General features: G+C 49.6%; 1 protein-coding gene across 1 annotated transcript in view; it reads right to left on the bottom strand.

Annotated features, from left to right (window-relative positions):
* The window catches only part of ABAT (4-aminobutyrate aminotransferase), an 88,059-nt gene extending 79,797 nt beyond the window's left edge, over positions 1–8,262 (bottom strand). The window contains exon 1 of the mRNA XM_032392148.1: positions 8,143–8,262. The gene's annotated coding sequence lies outside the window, so the exon portion shown is untranslated. The remainder of the gene's footprint in view (positions 1–8,142) is intronic.
* Between the last annotated feature and the right edge of the window lie 14,530 nt (positions 8,263–22,792).

The raw sequence follows: 22,792 nt of genomic DNA, 5'->3' as shown, positions 1-22,792 counted from the left end.
GTCCAATCATCTCCCCCTTCCATTTGCAATTCATTTCAACATTCCTTTTCTCCATACATAATTGTGCTTTAGTTGACTTTGCCTTTGAACTGGTTCAAACATCTGCCCAGTTCCCTCATTGAGTGAGCTTAATACAATCTTAAACAAGTGTCTGTTTTTGTGTCTGCATGGGAATAATGATTTTAACCTTTTTTTATATGAAGATTTTTTTTCTTCTCCTTTTTTTTTTTTTTTAAAGATTTTATTTGACAGAGAGAGCACAAGCAGTAGGAGCGGCAGGCAAAGGGAGAGGGAGAAACAGGCTCCCCGCTAAGCAGAGAGCCTGACTTGGGGCTCGATATCAGGACCCTGGGATCATGACCCGAGCCGAAGCCAGACAAGACGCTTAACCGATTGAGCCACCCAGGCGCCCCTGAAGATTTTCTTTTAACAGTTTTCTGTGAAGTCTCTGAGCCTCCGTTCAAGTTCTCTCTGTCAAGAACATCTTTCCCGCCTTTTTCTCCTGCAATTTCTTCCCCAGCATCCCCAGGGTTTCTCTGACTTCCAACCTCTATGTACTCCCAGCCTCCCCGGGATGCATCTCGCTGAACGGCAGCTGTTCCGGTCTGTCTCCCCACAGCTCGCCTAGAAGATCCTCTGGCGTAGCAGCTGGGTCTCTATCTCTCCCGTGTCACGCACACACACACCCCTAGTACTCTACAGGACACACGAAGTTGTGCAACAAGCAGACACATTAATGAATGAACGAACGCTGCGTGATGAGACTGCTCACCTAGACAGAAGCCACTAAGGGCGAGACCTTGTTCTCCTCGCTCAATACTCTATACACAATGCCAGTGTCTGGCATCTGCTGAGTACCCGATTAATACTTGTTGAAAAAATGAAACCATACCACTCAACTTCTGGTTCCTGGCCTACTTTTTTTTTTTTTTAAGATTTTATTTATCTGAGAGAGAAAGAGCGCACAAGCAGGGGGAGGGACAGAGGGAGAGGGAGAAGCAGGCTCCCTGCTGAGCAGGGACCCCGATGCGGGGCTCAATCCCAGGACCCCAAGACCGTGACCTGAGCCGAAGGCAGATGCTTAACTGACTGAGCCACCCAGGTACCCCGCTTGGACTACTTTTAAGTAATCTCCCATTTCTCCGCTTCGGAAGAGCAAGCACAGCAGCTTCCGAATACCACCCTCCCGCGCCGCACTGTCATGCGTCAGTCACCACAGCGGCACTTCAAGCCCTCTGGGTCCTGCTCCCCTTGAGGGAATGGATGGCAATCTCCGTTCTGCTTCATGGTCATCTTGCGACCTTGAGCAAGGCACTGCCCCTCTGGGCCTCTGTTTTCCCATGGGTCAGGCCCTCGGTTCAGACATTCCAAGAGATGAAGTACATAAGGCAAAGACAGGAAAGACCAGTAATGCCCAAATGATGTTCCAGCCCAGACACCATTTACACTGTAACAAACACTGTCAGTGTAACTCATTGGCAAAGCTAAGTAGGGCCTAGCTCTGAGTTGTGAGGGTGATACAGGTGTCCTAGGACAAGGTCTCCAAACTTGAATGTGACCATGAATCCTACCTTCCACCTGCCACCGCCAACCTGAGATATTGTTAAAATATAGATTTGCATTCTGTAGGCCTGTGTAGGGTCCAACAGTCTGCATTTCTTTTCTTTTCTTTTTTTTAAAGCTTTATTTATTTTTTTAGAGAGAGCAGGAGGGGCAGAGGGATAGAGTATCTCAAGTAGACTCCCCACTGAGTGCAGAGCCCGACTCAGGGCTTAATCCCCTGACCCCAAGGTCAGGACCTGAGCTGAAACCAAGAGTCAGTTGCCTAATCGACTGAACCACCCAAGCGCCCCCAATAGTCTGCATTTCGAATGAGTATCCAGATGCTACAGTGCGGCTGGGCATTGTACCACATTTCCAGAAGTAAGGTGCTAGGACACAATGGGTCCCAGCCTTGAAGAAATTCTCAGTGTGGCCAAGGGACAGATCTCCAGTATGCTGCCAATAGTCTAAGGCAATAAATGTGACTACCTAAATGGGAGGTCTTGGTAGTTAAGCCTATAGACCTCTGAGAAAGGACAGGTTGGCAAGGTGGAGGATTCCAGTGCAGGGTTCTCAAAGAACATGGATGGAAAACAGGTTGGGAGTATTCTGCCAGGCCAATGACTCTACTGAAGTCTGGTGGTGGGGCCCCATCAATCTGTGTGTTAACAAGCCCTCCAGGGCTTCTTATGCTCAAGTGTGAGAACCACTGTGCTAGGGGGAGAGAAAGGGTAGAATATTCTAGGTTGACAAACAGTGTTTTGTTTTCCCATAGTAGAATTTCAGGCACATGTCTGGGCTTTATAAATTGCATTCATCTAGGGGTGCCTGGGTGGCTCAGATGGTTAAGCATCTGCCTTCGGCTCAGGTCATGATCCCAGGGTCCTGGGATCAAGTCCCGCATCAGGTTTCCTGCTAGGCGGGAAGCCTGCTTCTCCCTCTGCCTCTGCCTCTCTCTCTCTCTCTCTGACTCTCATGAATAAATAAATAAAAAACATAAAAAAAAGTAAATTGCATTCATCTATTCATCCATCCATTCACACACTCATCCATCAATTTATCCAACCAACAAAGTGGTTATGTCCATGCATTCATCCATCTATCCATCCGCCCATCCACTCACCCACCCAACATCCAACAAGTATGTCCTGAATGTCTACCATGAACCCTTTTAGGCACAAGAGATAGGACTGAAATTGTAGATATACACATCTGTCTTAGCCTCTAAACCAGTGATTCTCTACCAGAGACAAGTTTGCCCCCATGGGACGTGTGGTGATGTCTGGAGACGTTTTTGGTTGTCCCAACATGGGGGAAAGTGTGCTACTGGCCTTTAGTGGGGTAGGGGCCAGGGATGATGCTAAACATGCACAGGACAGTCCCCCAAAATTAATAGTGTTGAGGTTGAGAAACTTTGCTCTAGATTGGGAGCCCCTTGTGGGAAGTAACTGAATTGTAGTCACCTTGATCTCCTAAGGTCACAAGACTGCCTGAACTACAGGAGCTGAGCAAATGTTTATATGCAAGAGGAAATGGCAACACAAACATACATTCATGTATATAAAGAGCTCTTAAAACTCAACCAAAAGGGGAGCCTGAGCGGCTCAGTCAATTGAGCGTCTGACTCTTGATTTCAGCTCAGGTCATGATCTCAGGGTTGTGGGATCGAGCCCCAGATAAGGCTCTGCGCTGAAGGTGGAGCCTGCTTGGGATCCTCTCCTTCTCCCTTTGCCCCAACTTGCACTATCTCTCTCTAAATAAATAAATAGAATTAAAAAAAACCCCCCAAAACCTCAATCACAAAAAGACAACCCAACTGAAAAATGAGCAAGGGACTTACATAGACGTTTCTCCAAAGAAAATACACAAATGGCCAACAAGCACATGAGAAGATGCTCAACAACACTGGTCACTAGGGAACCGTAAATCAAAACCAATGAGATACCACTTCACACCTGCTGGAATGGTGGTAATAGTAAAAATAATGATAATTGGAAAATAACAAGCATTGGTAAGGATGTGGAAAATTGGAACGTTCACACGTTCCTTGCTGGTGGGAATGTAAAATGGTGTCGTTTGGCAGTTCCTCAAAAGGTTAAACAAAGAATTAGCATGTGACTGATCATGTGACCTGAGTGGTTCATGCCTGGGCATATCGCCAAAAGAACGGAAACCAAAATTGTCTTTAAACCAAAACTTGTACGTACGTGTTCACAGAAGCAGAGAAGGCCAGGTGTTGGAACACAGTTTTCGGTTAATCCTCTCAGTAATCCTGCTCAGTAACGAGCAGGTCCTATTACTGCCCCTCTTCTCACTACTCTTCTTTTTGCTTTCCACTATTAACCCCTTTCCAAAGACAGGGAAATGAGATGCTGAGAGGTAGAGTGGTCACGGCATGAGGCCATCACGCTGGTAGGAGCCCAATTCAGCTGCAGGCACTCTGACCCCAGAGCCCATTGGAATGCTTAAGGAGTTCCCCAAAGCCAGGGCAGAAGTTCAGCCTGGGGTGGGGAAGCCTCAGATTCCTCTCTCATGGCTCCCGAACTCTCAGAAAGTGCAGAGGCCCAAGTTTCAGCCACCAGAATTGCTGGCATGTGCATTTCCCCAGAGAGAGGGACGGGTCCAGGCAGGAGTGTGCGGTCCTCAGACCTCGCCTGCACCCAGCACGCTGACACTGGGGACAGCGGCAGGCCTCCTCTCGTGGGCTGGAGTCCCACGGCTGTACTCTTGGCAGGGTGACCCAGAGCAAGTCTGTCAACCTGTGTGTGCTGTGTGCTCATCTGTAATGCACAGGAAGCTGGCTAGAGGATTCCTCCTCCTCTTCTTCTTCCCCCATGAATATATTCTATTGTTTTAAGATTTTATTTATTTATTTAAGAGAGAGAGAGAGCGCGCACATGCGAAAGCATGAGCAGGGAGAGGGAGAAGCAGGCTCCCCGTGAGCAGGGAGCCTGATGTGGAGCTTGATCCCAGGACCCTAGGATCATGACCAGAGCTGATGGCAGATGCTTAACCGACTGAGCCACCCAGGCACCCCTCCCATGAATATACTCTTATATATAGATAGGTCTCTTTCACACCCCTTGCATGCCTGACTAATCATTCCCATATGCATTCACATATATCTTTGTTTTTTAATATACTGTATATATTAATTCTGCAACTTTATTGTTTTCACTAAATGTCTCGGGGAACTCTCCAGGTCAGGAATGTACCTCTCCCTCATTTTTCTAAAAAGACTGCTCATTTCCCTCTGTGAACGCATGTGATGTAGCCCCTCCCCGTGCTGGTGCCGCAAAGTTCTGCCGCAGACATTCCTGTGTTCGCCAAGCTGCATGCACGAGTGAACACAGCTATAGGAGAGTCCTAGAGGTGGGAGGGCAGTGTGAGTTCTGGAAGAGATGGCCAGATGACCTTCTGAAGAAGGCTCCAGAACCAGGTTATTTCTGAAACTGTTGCTGGCATGAACATTTGTTTGACCTCTAGCAGGGAAGGGGGTAATGCCCTTAGGCAAGCCATTTAACCTCTGTGAGCCTTAGTTTGCTCATCTGTAAAATAGGAGGCCCAGATTAATGCACATAAAGGTGCTCTGGAGGTGGCAAAGTCCTGTTTTACGTGAAGGATTGAGATCATTGTTAACACTGAGAGGCTCAGCGGCTGGACACCAACCCCTCCATCATGCAGAAGGCAGAACAAGGAGCCTGAGGAAGGAGAAGAAGGATCAAGGATGTGCAAGACATGTGCGTTAGGCCAGCAGTTCTCAGTGGGAGGGGTGGGTGTCATTCCGCCCCCCAGGGGACGTCTGCCAATGCTTGGAGACAGTTTAGTTGGCATAACTAGAGAGGCCTGTACTGGCATCTAGTAGGGAGAAGGGCCAGAACAGAGCTAAACACCCTCAGTGCACAGGACGGCCCCCGAGACAGAAAATTATTCCGCCCCCAATGTCAACACTGCCGAGGATAGAAGGCCTGCTCTGCGGCTGTCTCTTATCTGATGCCTACCCCCCAACGAACCTTGTTCAAAGATGAGGTAAGAGCCTCAGAGAGGGAATGACCTGCCCAAACCTCCCCAGCCATTCACTCTTGGCTCCATCTGACTTTACGGTCTGTGGTCCTAAAGGCACAAAGGTTTTATGACTTTGCACTTGAAATCACAATCATTGCTTCCACCCATTTGTTGTAGTAGCTAAGCACTTTACGAGGATTAACTCGTTTTATGTGGATAAGGTTAATAATCTCCTCAAGATCACACAGCAAGTAGCAGATCTGGGCTCTAGACCCAGATAAGAGGGGTCCAGGGACTGATCTCTTGACCTCTATGCACTCCAGTTCCCCCTCATGCTCTGGAACTTTCGCCTTGGCAGCTTGGACTTGGCTCCCTGCTCTAAATCGGAGCATGACAGCCAACCCTTTAGCTGGAGGCAGGGGGGAGCCCCCGCCTCAAGACCCTCCCATCTGCAGGGACCTGGTCCCTGTTGCCTGGCTGGATGGTTCTGGAGCCCTGCGACTAGTTTCAGCTCTGGCCACATTCAGTGCCTCAGGAACAGAAGCCATGCTCTGAGGAGGGATACGAGATTGCTGGAGGGACAGGAGGGAAGGGGCCTGTCCAAAGTTCCTGGAGCAAACCCAGCTATGCAACTAAGGCTCCTGCGGCGGTCTCGGGCACCAGCACACTGCAACCCATCTCGTTCGCCATCCTTGACTGATTTGGCTTTTGGCAAGTGTCAGTGTGGTGGTGGGCACAGCAAAAAGCTCCCATGGGGTGAGCAGTTAAGTGCGGACCCCCAGGAGTGGATTCTACAAGGTGGCACTGCCCCATCCTAGCTGCGTTACATTCTCAGGGCCTCTGCACCTCCTCTGGCAAGTGGAGAGGTCAGTCCCGGCCATAAATGTGAGCACTGGAGCTCCTGTCCCAGACGCAAGCACCCCATAATCCCTGCAGAGACTGTGACCAGGTTTGCCACCCACTGGCTGGATGACCTTGAGCAAATGTCTTCCCCTCTCTGTGTCTCTGTTTGCTCAACTGTCAAATGAAGGGGCAGGATCTTTAATCTAGAAGCCCAGAACTCCAGACTTACCTCTCCCTGGGGCTGACCTCTTTGGACATCCAGGACACACATTTCTCCATACCCCATGCCCCGGGTGCAGCTCTAAAGAGCAAGGCAAAGCTCCTTGCCTTTCTCTTTCCTGTCCTCCACCCTTGCCTGCCAGGGAAGAGCTCTTCCCAGGCCCCCTCAAGTCACCAACATCCTGACCCTTAGCCCAGCAAAGCCAACACTGTCTCCAGCCCAGTGGATGGTTCCTGCAGCATCTACCTTCTCTGGCCAAGTGCCCAGGGAATTCCACTGAGCAGTGCCCACTGGAGCTGGAGGTAAGGGGACAGCCCCAGGGAGCAAGCTGGGGCCCTCCTCTCTGCATCTGACACTCCCTTCTCCAGGGGAGAGGTTGGGCTGCCTCAGGGGAGAACATCCTGATCACCAGCCCTTTGTGTGGGGGATGGGGGGGGGTGTCCCTGGTGGTCCTGCTGCCTCAGAGGCCATCTCTGCTGTCAGAGTTCAGAGGGCAGTAGAAGGGACCGTCCCTAGGCTCAGGATCCTGGCTTTAAGGGCTTTATTCTTATTAAACATTATCTGGTCTCATCTCTGGCCAGGGTGGGAGAGGAAAGGTGGGATGGGATTAGGTGGAGCAGTGAGGTGTGGGAGTACAGTCGGGGAAGGATGGGATTTGGGAGAGGCTGGGAGAGTGGGTGTAGGGTGTTAGTGAGAGGCTGTTGGCTTGAAAGGGTTAGAGAGAGGAGGAGTGAGGTGGGCGACTTGGTTCAGATGGGTGGCCAGACCCCAGTCCTACTGCTGAGTATGAAAGCCCTTGCCTCACATCTGTTGGAGGAAGAGGGTACCTTCCCCCAAATGCTTTAATGTGGTGGTGTCTGAGGCAACCATTTCTCTGTAAGGGGTGGAAAGAGGGTCTCGGGCGGGGTGGGGGAGGGGGAGGGAATCATCCATATCTGAAGGCAAATCCCAGAGTCCAGGTGCTGAGTTGGGGTACACAGGGAGGTCCCTATTGGGTTTGAGGGTGACATGGTGAGTCTCTGCCCCGAGATTTCCCTGCCTTAAGGAGGGGCTTATTTCCCAGGACATCTGGGGGCCTTCATTTTCCCTGGAGGGAGAATGACCTATCTATAACGAAGACCCTCATCATTCCGAAGCGAGGGTGGGAGAAGAGATCCAAACTTAGTTTCTGAGGGAGGCGGAAGGTGCATCCATCTCCGAAGAGATCAGGGGGGCCCTAGATACCTGCGGAGGTTAGACCCCACTTTGGGAGGGTACATTCCATCCCAATGGGTAAATTAGGGAGGGGAAATCCTATCTCCAGAGCCTGGGGCTAGGAGGAAGAGCCCATTTCTGACGGGAAAAGGAGGCTATTTTGCTCTCTGGGAGGTGAGAGACCCTCTCTTTTTGGGGGAGGGGACCCGCGTCTCGAGAGGATGAGGGCCCCGATTCTGGGGAAAGACGCTCCGTTTTTGCTCCCTGGGTGCATGGCCAAAGGACTCCATCTCGCGTGGAAGGACCCGCCCGCACGCGACCCGACGCCGGGCCCTTACCTCCAGGCCCAGGCTCCGATCTGCAGACTCCGATCTGCCGGGCTCCGACTTGAGGTTCCTGCGCTCTGAGCTCCGGGTGCGTCCAGTCTCTGCCCCACTTCCCCCAGCGACTCGCGGGGTTTCCTAGCTCCGCCGAGCCGAGCCGGCCAATCAGCGCTGCCGGCCCCGGCCCTCGCTCGCGCCGCAGCCAATGAGCGCGCCCGCCACGGGCCACCGCCCCCGGGGGGAGGGGGAAGGCAGGGCGGGGGCAGAGTCCGGCCTCCGGGGGCGGAGGAGCCGGGGGCCCGGAGGAGGGACCGCGAGGGCCGGGGGCGAGGGTTGGGGCTGTGGAGGAGGAGGCTGAGGACCCTCATCAGGCCGGAGGGGAGCCTATCTGATGGCCGGGTGGAGAGCGCGTCTCTAAAAGGGGGCGGCTCTATAGGTTGATTTCACCTAGACCTGAATTACCTCCTGTCCTCTTTCCTGGGTCCTGGGGCCTGCGGGTGAGCGTAGCTGCCCCACCTGCACCCCGCGCCCTGGCTCTGGAACCCTAGATCTGGAGTCAGAGTCCGTATGATGCCCTGCCCCCCCCCCCCCCCCCCCCCCCCCGCCCCGGGGCAGGCGTTCAGGGCCCTCTCGCTCAGCCCTCCCAGCTGCCATTCACTTAACAAACCTCCTGCCCCACCAGCTCCGCAAGAGAAATGGCTTGTGCACCCTGGAGGCAATACAAAGAGCACTAGACTAAGAGTCCATGGTTCCGCCTGCATGATCTAGGGCAGGTCACTCCACCTACCCGATCCTCAGTTTCCTTAACAGCAAATGAAGACAACAGTGATAGTACCTCCTTCATGGGTGTAAATGAGACTGTAGACGTGATGAAGGTGATTTTATAAAAATTAAAATGCAATATGAAAGCTAATTAATATTAAAGGGTCAATGACTGATAGCCCAGCAGCTTTCCAAAGGTATTTGGAAAGAGGATGCATTCATTCAGTGGTAGAGTCAAAGACACAGAAACTGCCCATCCGAACAACATGTGATCACCAACAGCTCATAATGAATGGAAATTCCAGACCCTCAAAGGCCACAAAAGAACACAGCTTGGTTTTCCCTATTCATCCTGATCAGTCATTATTTCTTTAGTTTGCTAGTATCTTGCAGAAACCTGAGATCCCTCCTTTCTGCTTTCCAGGAAGCCAGGCTGCTCTATCTCTGGTTAGGCAGGGAATTAAGGAATTAAGACAAATAAAGAACAAATAAGCAAATAAAAAAACACCCAAAAAAACTACCTGCCCTCTAGTGTGGTCTATGACAATAGAGACCAAAAAGAAACAATAAATAAGAATCATTCAAAGGAACAGACAGAAAATATAATTGATCCAAAGTTCTGCTGAAATTGAGAGAGCTTTGCCAATCTTTTTTGGTAGGTTAATCCTGCCACCTTGCTTGCAGAACTTTATGAGGCCTGGGTTATAAATCCAGCAATTTTTCCTTAAAATCTAAGCCATGTAGATAATCCTCTTCCCTGCCCAAAACCCACCCAAAGAAATAAAATGGTCAATAAACATAGGAGGAAATAAAGTTTGTCAAAGAAAGGCAGGTTAAAGAGATGGAAAAATTTCATCAACCAAAATGGCCTGATTTTCATTATTATTATTATTTTTAAAGATTTTATTTATTTGATAGAGAGAGACACAGCGAGAGACGGAACACAAGTAGGGGGAGCAGGAGAGGGAGAAGCAGGCTTCCCGCTGCGCAGGGAGCCCGATGTGGGGCTCAATCCCAGGACCCTAGGATCATGACCTGAGCCGAAGGCAGATGCTTAATGACTGAGCCACCCAGGTGCCCCCCGATTTTTATTATTATAACTACTATTATTTGTGGGGGTTTCAAGGAAGTGGACAATTTCATGAATTACTGATGGGAGTATAAATGATCAGAGCCTTCCTGGAGAGAAACTGGGTATTCCTATTAAAAACATTTTCCTGAGCAATGAATGGTGCAAAGGTTTAGTGATAAAGTGGTTTAGTGTTATTTTGTTTATTGTAGAAAAAAACTGGAAACAAAAGTACAACCACAGAGACTCTAAAGGGACATCTATTGAATGAACAGAATGCCGCCAATAAAACATAAGTATTAAATATTGGATGGTATGAAAATGTCATCTCAAAATATTAAGTGAACAAAGATATTCACCAAAAAAATTTATTTGGTATTGTCCTGTATTTGTTAAGTCTATATAAATAGACCTGGATAGATCAGTGCTGTTCAACAGAACATTCTGTGATGGCAGAAATGTTCTGTACCTGTGTTGTCCAAGATGGTAGCCACTGGCTATACGCAGGTATTGAAGACTTCACATGTGCTAGTCGACTGAGAGACTGAAATTTAAATTTTATCTAATTTTTGTTTCAGGTCAAATCATCATATGTAGCTAGTGGCTATCACATTGGACAGCACCAATATAGATTGAGAGAGAGAGAGAGAGAGAAAAAATAAATGCTCATTAGTATAAATAGTTACAGCTATATGTTAAAATTATAGATGATTCTAATTTTACTTTATTTACACATCACTAACTTCTAATTATTCTATAACAAATATATATTGCTCCTATACCAAGAAAAAATATTTAAAATGAAAAACAAAAAAGCAAAAGTTTAAGCCAAATGCAGCCCACCGTTTTATATGACCTGCAAGCTATTATATAAAGTGGGTTTTAGCTTTTATTTATTTATTTATTTATTTATTTTAAAGATTTTATTTATTTATTTGACAGAGAGAGAAACAGCGAGAGAGGGAACACAAGCAGGGGGAGTGGGAGAGGGAGAAGCAGGCTCCCCGCTGAGCAAGGAGCCTGATGTGGGGCTCGATCCCAGGACCCTGGGATCATGACCGGAGCCGAAGGCAGACACTTAACCACTGAGCCACCCAGGCACCCCGGGTTTTAGCTTTTAAATGGTAGAAAAAAAATATTTTCTTTCACATGAAAATGACAACGAAATTCAAATTTCACTGTGCATAAATAAAGTTTTATTGGCACACAGCGATACCCCCTCAGCTATGCTTCGTCTATGGCTGTCCTTATGCTACAATGGCCGAGCTGAGTAGTTGTAGCAGAGACCGTACAGCTTGCAAAGCCAAAAATATTCACCATCGGGCCCTTTTCAGAAAAAGTTTGCCAAGCCCTGGTCCCAGACGATCAGGGGAAACAAACATTCACAGCACCCACTGGGGGTTAGGCCCTGGTACTGGGCATTTGGGAGGAGCTGCGTTGTTCCTGGTTAAGGAGGGGTGTGAGAGGGATATTAACAGCCCGGTGCTTTGCAAGCTGATTCTCAAGTAGCTTCATTGTGACACTTGTGAAGAAAACTGTCAGCACGCTGGCAAGGCCTTTCTCACATTAGCTCCCCTTGCATTTTTCATAGTCCCATGGTTCTCCTATGGGGCTGCTTGGGGCCACAGGTGTCTTGCAGGGGATGCCCAGAATGTTTTCCAGGGGCTGGCTGTGGCCCAGGATGGAGCTCCTTCCAGAAAAGCATCTTTGAGAAGGGAAATGAGGGCAATGGAGCATGAAGCTCTTTGGGTGCCAGCAGTCTGAGCAGGAAAGGCCCTTAGAGATTGGCTACCCATTGTACAGAGGAGGAAACTGAGGCATAGAGATGGGGATGAACTTGCCTGGAGCCAGACTAGAATGTGTGTACCTTATTTCTTAGGTCTGTGCTTTCCACACTTCCTGCTCACAAAATAGTATAGGGATATCACGGAGGGCATTTGGGTGTGACGGAAAGGGGACTGGCTGGGGACTTGTAGTGAATTCCCAGTGGTTGTGTGACATTGAACAAGTCATTTACTCCCTCTCAGTCTCTTTGTTCTCATTTGTGAACTGAACAATTAAAGTGCCTACCACAACATCCACATGTAAAAGAATGAATTTGGGCCCTTACCTCACACTGTACACAAATATTAACTCATAATGGATCAAAGACCTAAATATAAGACCTAAAACTATAAACCTCTTAGAAGGAAACACAGAGGTAAATCTTCATGACTTAGGATTTGGCAGTGGCTTCTTAAATATGACACCAAAGCAGATAAATTGGAATTCATCAAAATCAAAACCTCATTTGTACATCAAAGAACATCATCAAGAGAGTGAGAAGACAATCCACAGAGTGGGAGAAAACATTTGCAGATCATATATCAGAAAAGAATCTAAAATCCAGAATATATAAAGAATTCTTACAACTCAACAACCAAAAGACAAACAACCGATTCAAAAATGGGCAAAGGACTTGAATGGACCTTTCTGCAAGGAAGACATACAGACGGCCAACAAGCACATAAAAAGATGCCCATCATCATCAGTCATTAGGGAAATGCCGATCAAAACCCCCCTGAGATACCACCTCACGCTCCCTGGGATGGCTGTAATAACAAAATGTTAAATAGGAAGTGTTGGCAAGTATGTGAGAAATTGGAACCTCATACCCTGCTGGTGGGAATGTAAAAATTGACCATGTTGGGAAATGGTCAGGCGGTTCCTCAAGAAGTTAAACACAAGTCACCATAGGACCCAGCAATTCCACTCCTAGGTAGATATCCAAAAATTGAAAGCAGCTGTTCAAACAAAAACTTGTATATGAATGTTCATAGCAGCACTACTTACAGTGGCCCCAAAGTGGAAACAAGCCAGATGTCCGTCAGCGGACGAATGGATGGACACATTGCTGTACATCGTTCGGTGGAGTATTATTCGGTCATACACAAAAATGGAGCACTGCCACATGCCACAATGTCGATGAACCCTGAAAACAAAAGACCATATACTGTGTGGGTCCAGAATGAGATATCCAGAATAGTAAATCCACAGAGACAGAAAGTAGATTAGTGGTTGCCAGGGGCTGGGGGTGGAAGAAATGGAGGAGTAGTAGTAGAAACGGGGTTTCCATTTGGGTTGATGACAACGTTCTGGAACTAGACAGGGGTGATGGTTGCACAACACAGTGAATGTGCTTAATGCCACTGAACTGTTCTTTAAACTTTAAAGAACCATTTTACTTTAAAATGGTAAATGTTGGGGTGCCTGGGTGGCTCAGTCGGTTGAGTGTCCGACTCTTGATTTCAGCTCAGGTCATGATCTCCGGGTCATGGGATCGAGCCCCTCAGTGGGCTCTGCACTCAGCAGGGAGTCTGCTTCTCTCTCTCTCTTTTTTCCTCTCTCTCTGCTCCTCCCTCTGCTCACACTTTCTCTCTCAATTAAATAAATAAATCTTTAAAAAAAAATGATAAACGCCATGTTATGTGTATATTACCAGAACAAGAAAAACGTGTCTAGCACAGTAGGTCACTGTTTGGGGTAAATGACAGGAGTTCATCCCTGGCCCCTGGTGGATGTCCGTACTTAGCAGCTGTTGTTATTAACCAGCTGCCCCAAGAGACCTGCCCAATTGTGTGAGGTTGCCCAGAGCTCACTCATTCGCTCGTTCAGTAATTCATCTGTACATTCCCTCAGCCAGGCAACAAATAAGCAGTTAGCATCTACTCTATGCCTGGTGCTGAGCTGTTCTAGGTGTTGGGGATTTGAGGTCCCACCTCCATGGAATTTCCATCCTGGTGCTAGGAGACAGAGTATAAGAAAGGCAAATGTGAACTAAGGAAACTAATTTCTGACAATAAGTGCTTTGGGGGGAAATGAAAAGTAGGATGAAGTGCCCAGAGTCAGAGCAAGTACAACAGCCATGATGACCAGGGGGTCGCCTGGAAGGATGTGACCTCTGCGTGGAGCCAGAATGCTAAGGGGGAGCTGGGGTGGGAGCCCTTGTGCTGGGCTCCTCGAAGACCCAGGAGCTGCATCTGGCTCTCCTTACCTGCACAACCCCCGTAAGGTGGGTGTACCACGTCCAGCTGCCGCCTCTAACACGTCACAGATGTGTCACAGCTCTGTGCTACTGTCATTCCAATGACGGGGTCCCTCCAAGCTGCCAACCCCCAAGAAATACAACAGTGTAGTTCTCCTTCTAGCTCAGGATGCACTGAAAGGACAGGGGAATTGTGTTTTCCCCCAGTGCCACTCCCATGCCCTGGAGGGCTTCCCAGATGCAGTAAATGCATAGGCAACCCCTAACAACAAACACTTATCCTGCTCAAAACATTGTTAGTGCTGAGATGGAAAAACCCTGTGTTAAATAACACGTATGTAGTTTCAATAATATGAAAGGCGCTTAATACATTCTAGGTCCCTTCCTCCTGTAGCTGAAGTTGCACTCGTATTCACTCCAATTCTTCTTGCCAGTACATGTGAGGGCATTTCAGGGGGTCAGATAGAGGGGTGTGGCTCCCCTACTCATCTCCATTGCTGGAGAACATAGCTAAGCATTTATGTCTTATCTGAGATCTCTGAGGACTTTGTTGGCATGTCTGAGATCTATGGTATTTCTGAGATCTCTGAGGACAGTACTTGCCATGCAGGAGGTGCTCTATTAATACTGATCCATTTCACCACGTGCAAAGGACAGTGTCAAGCAGGATGCTGAGGAAGAGTGCTGACTCCTCTCATCTCTCCCTGGGGGAGCTCTTCGCCCCAAGGAGCTGTCCATCAACTCTGTGCTGAAACTTCACCAAACAGATCAAACTCTTCCCCCAGGGCCAGCAAATCTGAAGTCCTTACTCCACCCTGCCCTCCATCCTTCCCTCTCTTCCTTACAGACAACAAGAGGCGAAAACCAGGGCACAGAGTGGTGGAGCGGTTATATCCTCAAACTCTGGAGATCCGGCAGTGACAATGAGGAATTCTGGAAGATGAGGATGATGATAGTAAGGCCTGTGTGACCGGGCTTGCACGCGTGTGAAACTGAAGTGTCTGTAGATCGTGTGGTAGGGTGGATGGCTTGCAGGAGTCCTCCACCAATACTGGCAATCATCATGACCATTCTCAAAATCATCACTCTCATTGTTTGGGCTCCAGAAGCAGACCCTGAGACAAGGACCTGAGTGTTTTATCTGAGAGGGACCCAGGAGACACCAGTGGGGGTGGGGTAGTGTAATAATGTGATCACAGTGAGCAGCCAGGCTGGCATCCTGCTGGGGAGCACTGGGAGCTCACTTCACAGTTGCCCCATGGAGGGGAAGGAGGCTGGGGCATATAGACACCAGCGAGTACCAGTCATTGGTCGAGGACTGCCGGCCCAAGGTGTCAACTCCCCAGCGCTTCCAGCTTGTCCTTTTTGGGTTGGGCAGGCTGAGGTGGCCATCGAGGGCCCTCGCACTGAGTCTCAGGCAGTGACAGTTCGAAGGCAGGTGCACGCTGGGCAGGGCATCGGCGGTGGCTGCCCCACCACCACTTCATCAACGGCCAAGGTCTTTTTCTTACTTTTTTTTTTTTCTTTAAAATGACTTTAGAGCAGTTTTACATTCACGGCAAAATTGAGGAAAAGGTAGAGAGATTTCCCATGTACCCACTGTCCCCATATATGCACAGCCTGTCCCCATCAGACGGGACATTTGTTACGACCGATGAACCTGCACGGACGCATCAACACCCAAGGTCCATGGTTTCCAACAGGGTTCACTCCTGCCCAATCGCAGGTTTGGATGGATGTATCATGCCGTCGTCTGACATTGTTTCAGGGCTCTGAAAATCCTCTGTGCTCGAGCTCCCTCCCCTTCGCCCCCGGAAACTACTGTCTTTTTTTCTGTCTCCATAGTTCTGTCTTTTCCAAGAATGTCATAGAATTGGAATCATACAGTATGTAGTTTTTCAGATTGGCTCTTTCATTTAGTGATACACATTTAAGTCTCCTCCATGGCTTGTCATGGCTGGGTAGCTCTTTTTTTTTTTTTTTTTTTAAGCACTGAATAATATTCCATTGTGTGGATGGATCACAGTTTATTTACCTCTTCATCGAAAGGAGGACATTTTGGTTGCTTCCAAGTTTTGGCAACTAAGAATAGAGCTGCTATGGGGCACCCAGCTGGCTCAGAGCATGTGACTCTTGATCTCGGGGTTGTGAGTCTGAGCCCCACATTGTGTGTAGAGATTACTAAAAAATAAAATCTTTAAAAAAAAAAAAAGAATAGAGCTGCTATAAACAGCTTTGTGCAGGTTTTTGCATGGATGACAGTTTTCAACTCCTTTGGGTAAATACGAAGGGGTGCTATTGCTGTCTCATATGGCAGGAGTATGTTTAGTCCGGTAAGAAACCTCCAGACTGTTCCAATGTGGTTGTGCCATTTTGCGTTCCCACCGGCCATGAATGAGAGTTCTTGTTGCTCCACATCCCGAGTTTTCTGGATTTCTTCCTCCTCCTCCCCCCTCCTCCTCTTTGGTCACTGCTAAGGTTTTAAAATGCCATTCTCCTGGGCTCTCGTGGTCTGTGCTCACCTCTTCCATAGTGCTCACGAGTTCATTAGATCAGTCGTTCCATCACAAAGTCACTAGCTGATTCAAGTCCTCATTTGCTCATGTGTGTACTCGCCCATTTATTCTCCCACACTCACCAAAACTGCTGACCGGCGACTTACTGTGTGTCGGGCAGGCTATTAAAGGATCTCTTCAGGGCTGTGAGCTCCTCGGGGACAGGCCCTTGGCCTGACTCATGTCACCACACCAGGCACAGCTCTCAGCACTGAGCAGGGCTCAGTATGTGTTTAACTAACCTGGACACACATTAGAGGAAACGGTCTCCTTTTATTTTTCTTTCTTTCCAAACTGAACACCCCAGAAAGATCCAGGCTTGGTGGGGACTAGACAGTTGCTCGACTGAGATTTCAAAGACCTTTCCCATGAAAACAGGTCTTCCTGAAAACGAATCCTGGGCTCCCTGGGAGTTTGCGGGTAGGAAATGCGTGCAAATGCTCATTCTCCTGCTGAATTCAGAGGCAGTAGATGGAGGAGCTTTGCCAGAAGGTACCAACCTCGCATCAGCTCCAGGGAGCAGCTCCTGAGTTGGATTCACCAGGGTTCCGGTCCCAGACCGATTGCTGCTCCACAGCTGTGTGACGCTGGGCCTGTCACCGACCCTCTCTGACCTCAGCTTTCTAAAGGATGGATTCTAGCTTCTCCTTGCTGGTTGCTGAGAGCACTGAATGTGACAGCTGGTGCACAGCCCCGAAGGCCCCCATCCTCCTTATGAGGACCACTGGCTCAAAGCTGCGTGCGTTGAAACACCCTGCATCCGCCTCTGTGACCCCAGGGAGACACAGCCCACCTCCCATGCCACTTCCCTGCGTGTCGCTGAGGCCTGACGTCTGCTGTGCTGGCCCTGAGCGGGGCTGCCCGTGCTCTAGGCTGTCCTCAAGTCTGTGATACAGTACAGTAAGCTGAGCTGGTGGTCCTGCGTGAGCAAATAGAGGCCGCTGGGGTCTGCAGTGCTTAGAGGCTGCACTGGAAACCGCCCAGCTGCCTCCACCCAGCATGCTGCTCACAGGCTGTGGGACCTCTGGGGCCCCTCCTCCTCTCTGACTCTTGGTTTCCTTGCCCATAGGCCAGGGTCAGCCCAGCGAGGAGCTCTGATGATTGGGTTTCAGCCTGATTTCCTCAGCACCTCCCTTGACTGGTTATCACAACTGGGAGGAGGGAGACGCTCCCAGCATTGAGTGGGTGGAGGCCAGGGATGCTGCAGAACATCACAGTGCACAGAACGGCCCCACAACAAAGGCCATCGAGCCCAAAATGTCAACAGTGCTGAGGTTGAGAAACCCGCTCTAGTACAACTCCTCCAGGGTGACGAGTGAAACCCAGAAAGGCCCACATCACCCAGTGGGTGTTAACCCATTTCAGCTTCTCCGAGCCTCCGCGTCTTCATCTGCGAAGTGGGGGTAAGAATCACAGTGGGGTTGTGGAGAGGTTTAGGAGAGAGACCCTGCAAAGCGTCCTGCCCAGGGCTGTACCAACAGCTGGAAGATTAGGAGTGGGAGGACCCCGTCCCCACCTCTGGAGTTTAGTTCTGACTCTTCCCCGAGGAGCCGGCCGCTGTCTGGAACATCCAGGTGTGTGTTGTCGTGGAAACCTTTCAGGGATGGCGTACTCAAGAGCTTGATTGATTTTTTTTCATCCTCAAAATAACCCATGCTGTCAGTCAAGTAACACTCAGGCACAGTGGTTAGGCAAGTGAGATTGTTTAGCCTTCATTAACTGCTGAGCAAGGCGCCTGCTTGGGGAGCTTCCACCCCCCACGACAGGCAGTTAATAGCAATGCAACAGTGAATAATTAATAATAGTGATGATGACGGTGATGGCTGCCGGACACAGCCCGCCCCTCCCCCCATGCCCACCAGCTTCTGTGCCAGATGCTTCACATGCACACCAAGTACCACCTTGAGTGTGAGCACAGTACTGTGCCCATTTTACAGACACTGATGCTGAGGCTCACAGGGGTGAGTGTTGGGGCTGGTCTGAGCCCGTTTCAGATGCCAGGTGCCATGCTCTAACCACCGAACTTCACTGCCTCTCAGGAGCCTCCAGTGGAAGGGGGTGTGGGGACAAGGCTCAGTTCCTTTTATCTGTGGCCCCGGCATCCAAACGGTTAGCTCCAGGCTCTCTTCTTGGTGAGCTCTCAAGCTGGAAACACTACCACCTGCCCCTGGAGCCCGTCTCTGAGCATGGCCCTTCCTGATCCAGACATCCCTGCCCCAAAGAAGGGCTCCTGCCTGGCTCCAGTATCTGTTGCTTCGTAAAGCCTGAGGCAGAATCAAGATCTCAGCCGTGGCACACCTAACCCTTCAGTCTATCGTGGTACAGCACAGCCTCCAATCCACACCATTCCTGCTTGCCTTCAGACAAACAATCCCTACTCTGGGCAGGAGACAATAGAAAGAATGCTGGCTACAGAGTCAGACCGACCTGGGCGGAGACCCCACCCTCGTTACTTCCTGGTCCTGTGGCCTCAGCCTACGTATGCTTTTTAAGCCTCAGCTTACTGGGCAGCTCTCAGAGCCAACGTGCCACTGTATAACATATAGCAGGTTAGTTAGGGTCCCCTGAGAGTCACTGGGGACCCACGCTTTGGGGTAGCTGCCAGTGGCTAAGGGGACTGTCGACTGCCCTGGGTTCCTTGGGGCATTTCCTGTGGTCAATTCATGAGGCTGGAGCGCCACCTCGTGGCGAGGGTCCTCCATCGAGCCAGGCCCCGAGGTGAAGCGCCCAATGAGGCCGATCCCCTCAAGCCTTGCAACCTGGGGGAGGAGAAAAATGACCTCCAGACTGCTTGGGCGACGTGAAGCCAAGAACAAGCTCCACACCTGTCTTTACCGTTGGCTAGCCCCCAATAAGGAGCCTTGAAAGCTCTGGGCTTCTCTTCATTCATTCACTCATCCGTTCCTTCTGCCTCCCCTGCCCCTCATGGACACTCACCTAGCCCCCCAGATGCCTTTGCTTTTCTTCATAGCCCTCAACAACCCTGGCGAGTTTATAAGGCTTAAACCACTAAACGTAATTCTTTTAAAAGTGATAGCACGCATCGGTCTTATGTAATTCACAAACGAGGGACAATGCAGGATGACAAAGCTGGTTCAAAAGAGAACACGAGAAACGGGGATGTTTACAGTATGTAGGAAAAACAACAAGATGAAATCGCCATATTAGACACAAATTTGGTTAAGGTCCCGCGGGGCCAAACTGCTGTTCCTCTTGGGGTAATTTTCCTACTGGACAGAAAAGAAAGTCATCATGTGGTTTCAGTTTTTACCGAACTGCAAAATGCTTGCACCCTGAGCAGTCGGGTACACAAAACGTGCTCTTGCAAATGCTGCAGCGTGCAGTCACTTTTGGCCTTACTTCTGGTTTTGGGATCATCGTACTTTACACGACCTGATGCATGCTATGTATTTATGTTTTTTGCCTGTTGCCTCATCTAGTATTGGACTCCACGAGGGCACAGATGTGAGATGTCTTGCTCCCTGCTTTCTCCCAGGCACCCAGTCAACATCTAGCATATGGAGAGTGGTGGACAAATATTTGCAGAATGACAGGGTGTGTCAGACTTGGGTTTGCATGACGCCAGTCCTGTCCCCATGAAGCTCACCATCTGTGAGGGAGACATGCGGGGAAACACAACCATTACACCAAGTTTTAAAAGGGTCATATCACAGAAGGCTCAGGGGCTGTGGACACCTGGGGAAGGCTTTCTGGAAGAAGAAAATGAGAGAGGCTGGGTGAGAGGGGTCTCAGAGGGTGGGGGGGTTGCTAAGAGTGTGGTGCATTCTGGGAGGAAGGAATTCAGTGTGACGGACAGGATGGGGCTGGAAAGGTAGGCAGAGGCCAGACATTGAGGGCCTAGTGGGCTCTGCAAAGGGGTTTGGGTTTTAAGCAAAGACCTCTCATGGCAGCTGTCTGCAGTAGAGCCTTGACATTCATGACTGATACCCCGCCTGAGAAGCAAGTCTCCGAATTCACTTGGATGTAGATGTTCACAGCAGGAAGATTTTCCATTATATTTACATGCTGAAGAATAAGTATTTTCAAGGGTCTCACACATCTGCTCCAAGTATCCTTCTACTCAATCTGCCCTTGGTGGAGGGGGTGGCGGGGGGCCTTCATAAACTTCCGAAGACAGATCACCCAAGTCAGAAAGCTGGGTGTCACCCAGAGCCCCTCTTCTTCCTGTACCTGCCCCTCCACTTCTACCCTTTCTATTCCTCCCATCAATGAGGCAATCACATGACCGAATGCCAGACTGGGCTGACAAGAATGAGGGCCTATGTGGGGACAGAGATCAGGGCCATCCCCAAGGGTCAAGGGCACTTTTCACTACTCAAGCCCATTAACCTCTAAAGTAGCACAGCCCTTGCTGGTTCCAACAGAGGGCTGAAATGCACAAAACTATCAGATTGATATCAGTCTGTTGGTAGACAGGCTGTAACATCACTTAGTTCACAGATTTAAAAGCCACCAGTTGGCTGCCTGGTATTGCTGGGCAGAATCACTAACCGATGTCAGGTAAGCAGATCCCTGCTGACACCTGCCTTGGGACACTGCATGGAGCTGTCACGTGACAAGCAGCACCACCTGGAAGGTCTCCCTGATTTGAGCCGGGTCCGGGGTTGAAACTCCTGCTCTTTCCAATGTCGGTGGTGCTGCTGTCTGCTGGGCAGGTGCACTGGCCGAGTGGCAGGGGTGGGTTCTAACTGGCAGTCCTTCCCAAGATGCAGGAGGCTGCAACCTAACTAAGTGAAAAGTCCATTCACTTAGCTTTCTAGGAGCACGCAGGACAGGAAACACAGCATGCACAGGTGTCATCCCCCTGGGAGGACCATGCACACAGCTTTTTTGCTCCTGTACCCATGGGGGGCACGTGTGGCTGCTGTGGCTGAGGGCCAAGACGTGTGTAGGTCACTTTGACACAGAGATGGCAAGCTGGGTCTCCGAGTGACGTTCCACATCAGAGACACGTAAGGCCAAGGTCTGCCTGTCAACTTACAGCTCCCCAAGTCCAGGCCATTCCACGCATAAGGGTCTCACTGCAAACGGGCAGGCACCACGGTCTTCACTCTATGAAGAACTTGGTCTCTGAGGTCGCTTCCCCAGGAATCACGTCTCCTGCTGCCGGCAGCCCACGGGGTGTCTTATTACAGTTGGGGTCGGCGGTGTGTAGGATGGCTTGCTTATTCCTCTGAGGGCCTTTTAGGTCCCCAGGGTGACTCTCGTGTGTAATGCGGAGCCTGAATTTAAGGCAGGCCTATTCCACATGACTTTTCTCATTTGCTCTTTGCCCAGCAACTACTGCAGGATACAGAAACAAGAGGGAGCACTTTATTTGCAGAGAGAAGTACAGATTGCTCACAAAGACTTCTCTAGCAGGTGACGACGCTAGGCCACAGTGTGCAAGCTGAAAATGCTCCCAAACCAAAAAACTGTATTAGGATAATACCTGCAATCTATTGAAAACTTCCCTGGCACATCTTCTGTGGATTATCTAATATAATCTTCACAAAAACTCTGTGCAAAGACAGGAGTCTTACCATTTCACAGACGAGGAAACTGGAGGCTGAGAGAGGCTAGGCCACTTGTCCCAGGTTGTCTGGCTGGCCTGGGGCAGAGCCAGGATCAGAAGCTGGTCTGCCCAGCCCGAGTTTGTGCTCTTAACCAGGAATGACGTGTCCCAGCCCGGCTGCTCATGGTGATTGCTGGACCAGCGGCGCCAGCACCCCCTGGCGGCTGGTTACGTTCCAGCATGAAGCCCCACCAGGAGGACCTGAGTCAGAATCTGCATTTTGGCAAAACCCCAGGTGACTTGGGTGCACAGTAATTCGAGAAATGATGGGGGCCACAGTATCACTGTTGGTTTACTAAATCTTTCCTGGAAAGTCTTGGACAACCAAGTCCCCTCCTTGAGCTGTATATTCTCTGATATTCTCTGAAAACGTTATAATGTGTAAAAAAAAAAAAAAAAAAAAAAAAAAAGTGCAATGGTCTATCTAGGTTAATTCCCTAGCAGAACATCTCGATGGTTTGATGATTCGGAAATATTGCTGCCAAACAAGAACTTCTGGAGGCTCAAGCAAAGCCATAAAACACAGTGAGAAGGGGGCATTTCACCTCTGAGAAGTGAAAATTTTACAATGCTTTGAATTACAGTGGATCTGGATTAATTCCAGGTCCCCCCTAGAGGAAGCTTTCAGGCCGAGTGCTTTAGACATGAAAGCACTCACCCTAATGCGCCAGGCGAAAGGC

The sequence above is a fragment of the Phoca vitulina genome, unplaced genomic scaffold (genome assembly GCF_004348235.1).
Source record: "Phoca vitulina isolate PV1807 unplaced genomic scaffold, GSC_HSeal_1.0 scaffold66, whole genome shotgun sequence".
NCBI classification, from domain to species: Eukaryota; Metazoa; Chordata; class Mammalia; order Carnivora; family Phocidae; genus Phoca; species Phoca vitulina.
This window is presented reverse-complemented; position numbering and strand designations above follow the sequence as displayed.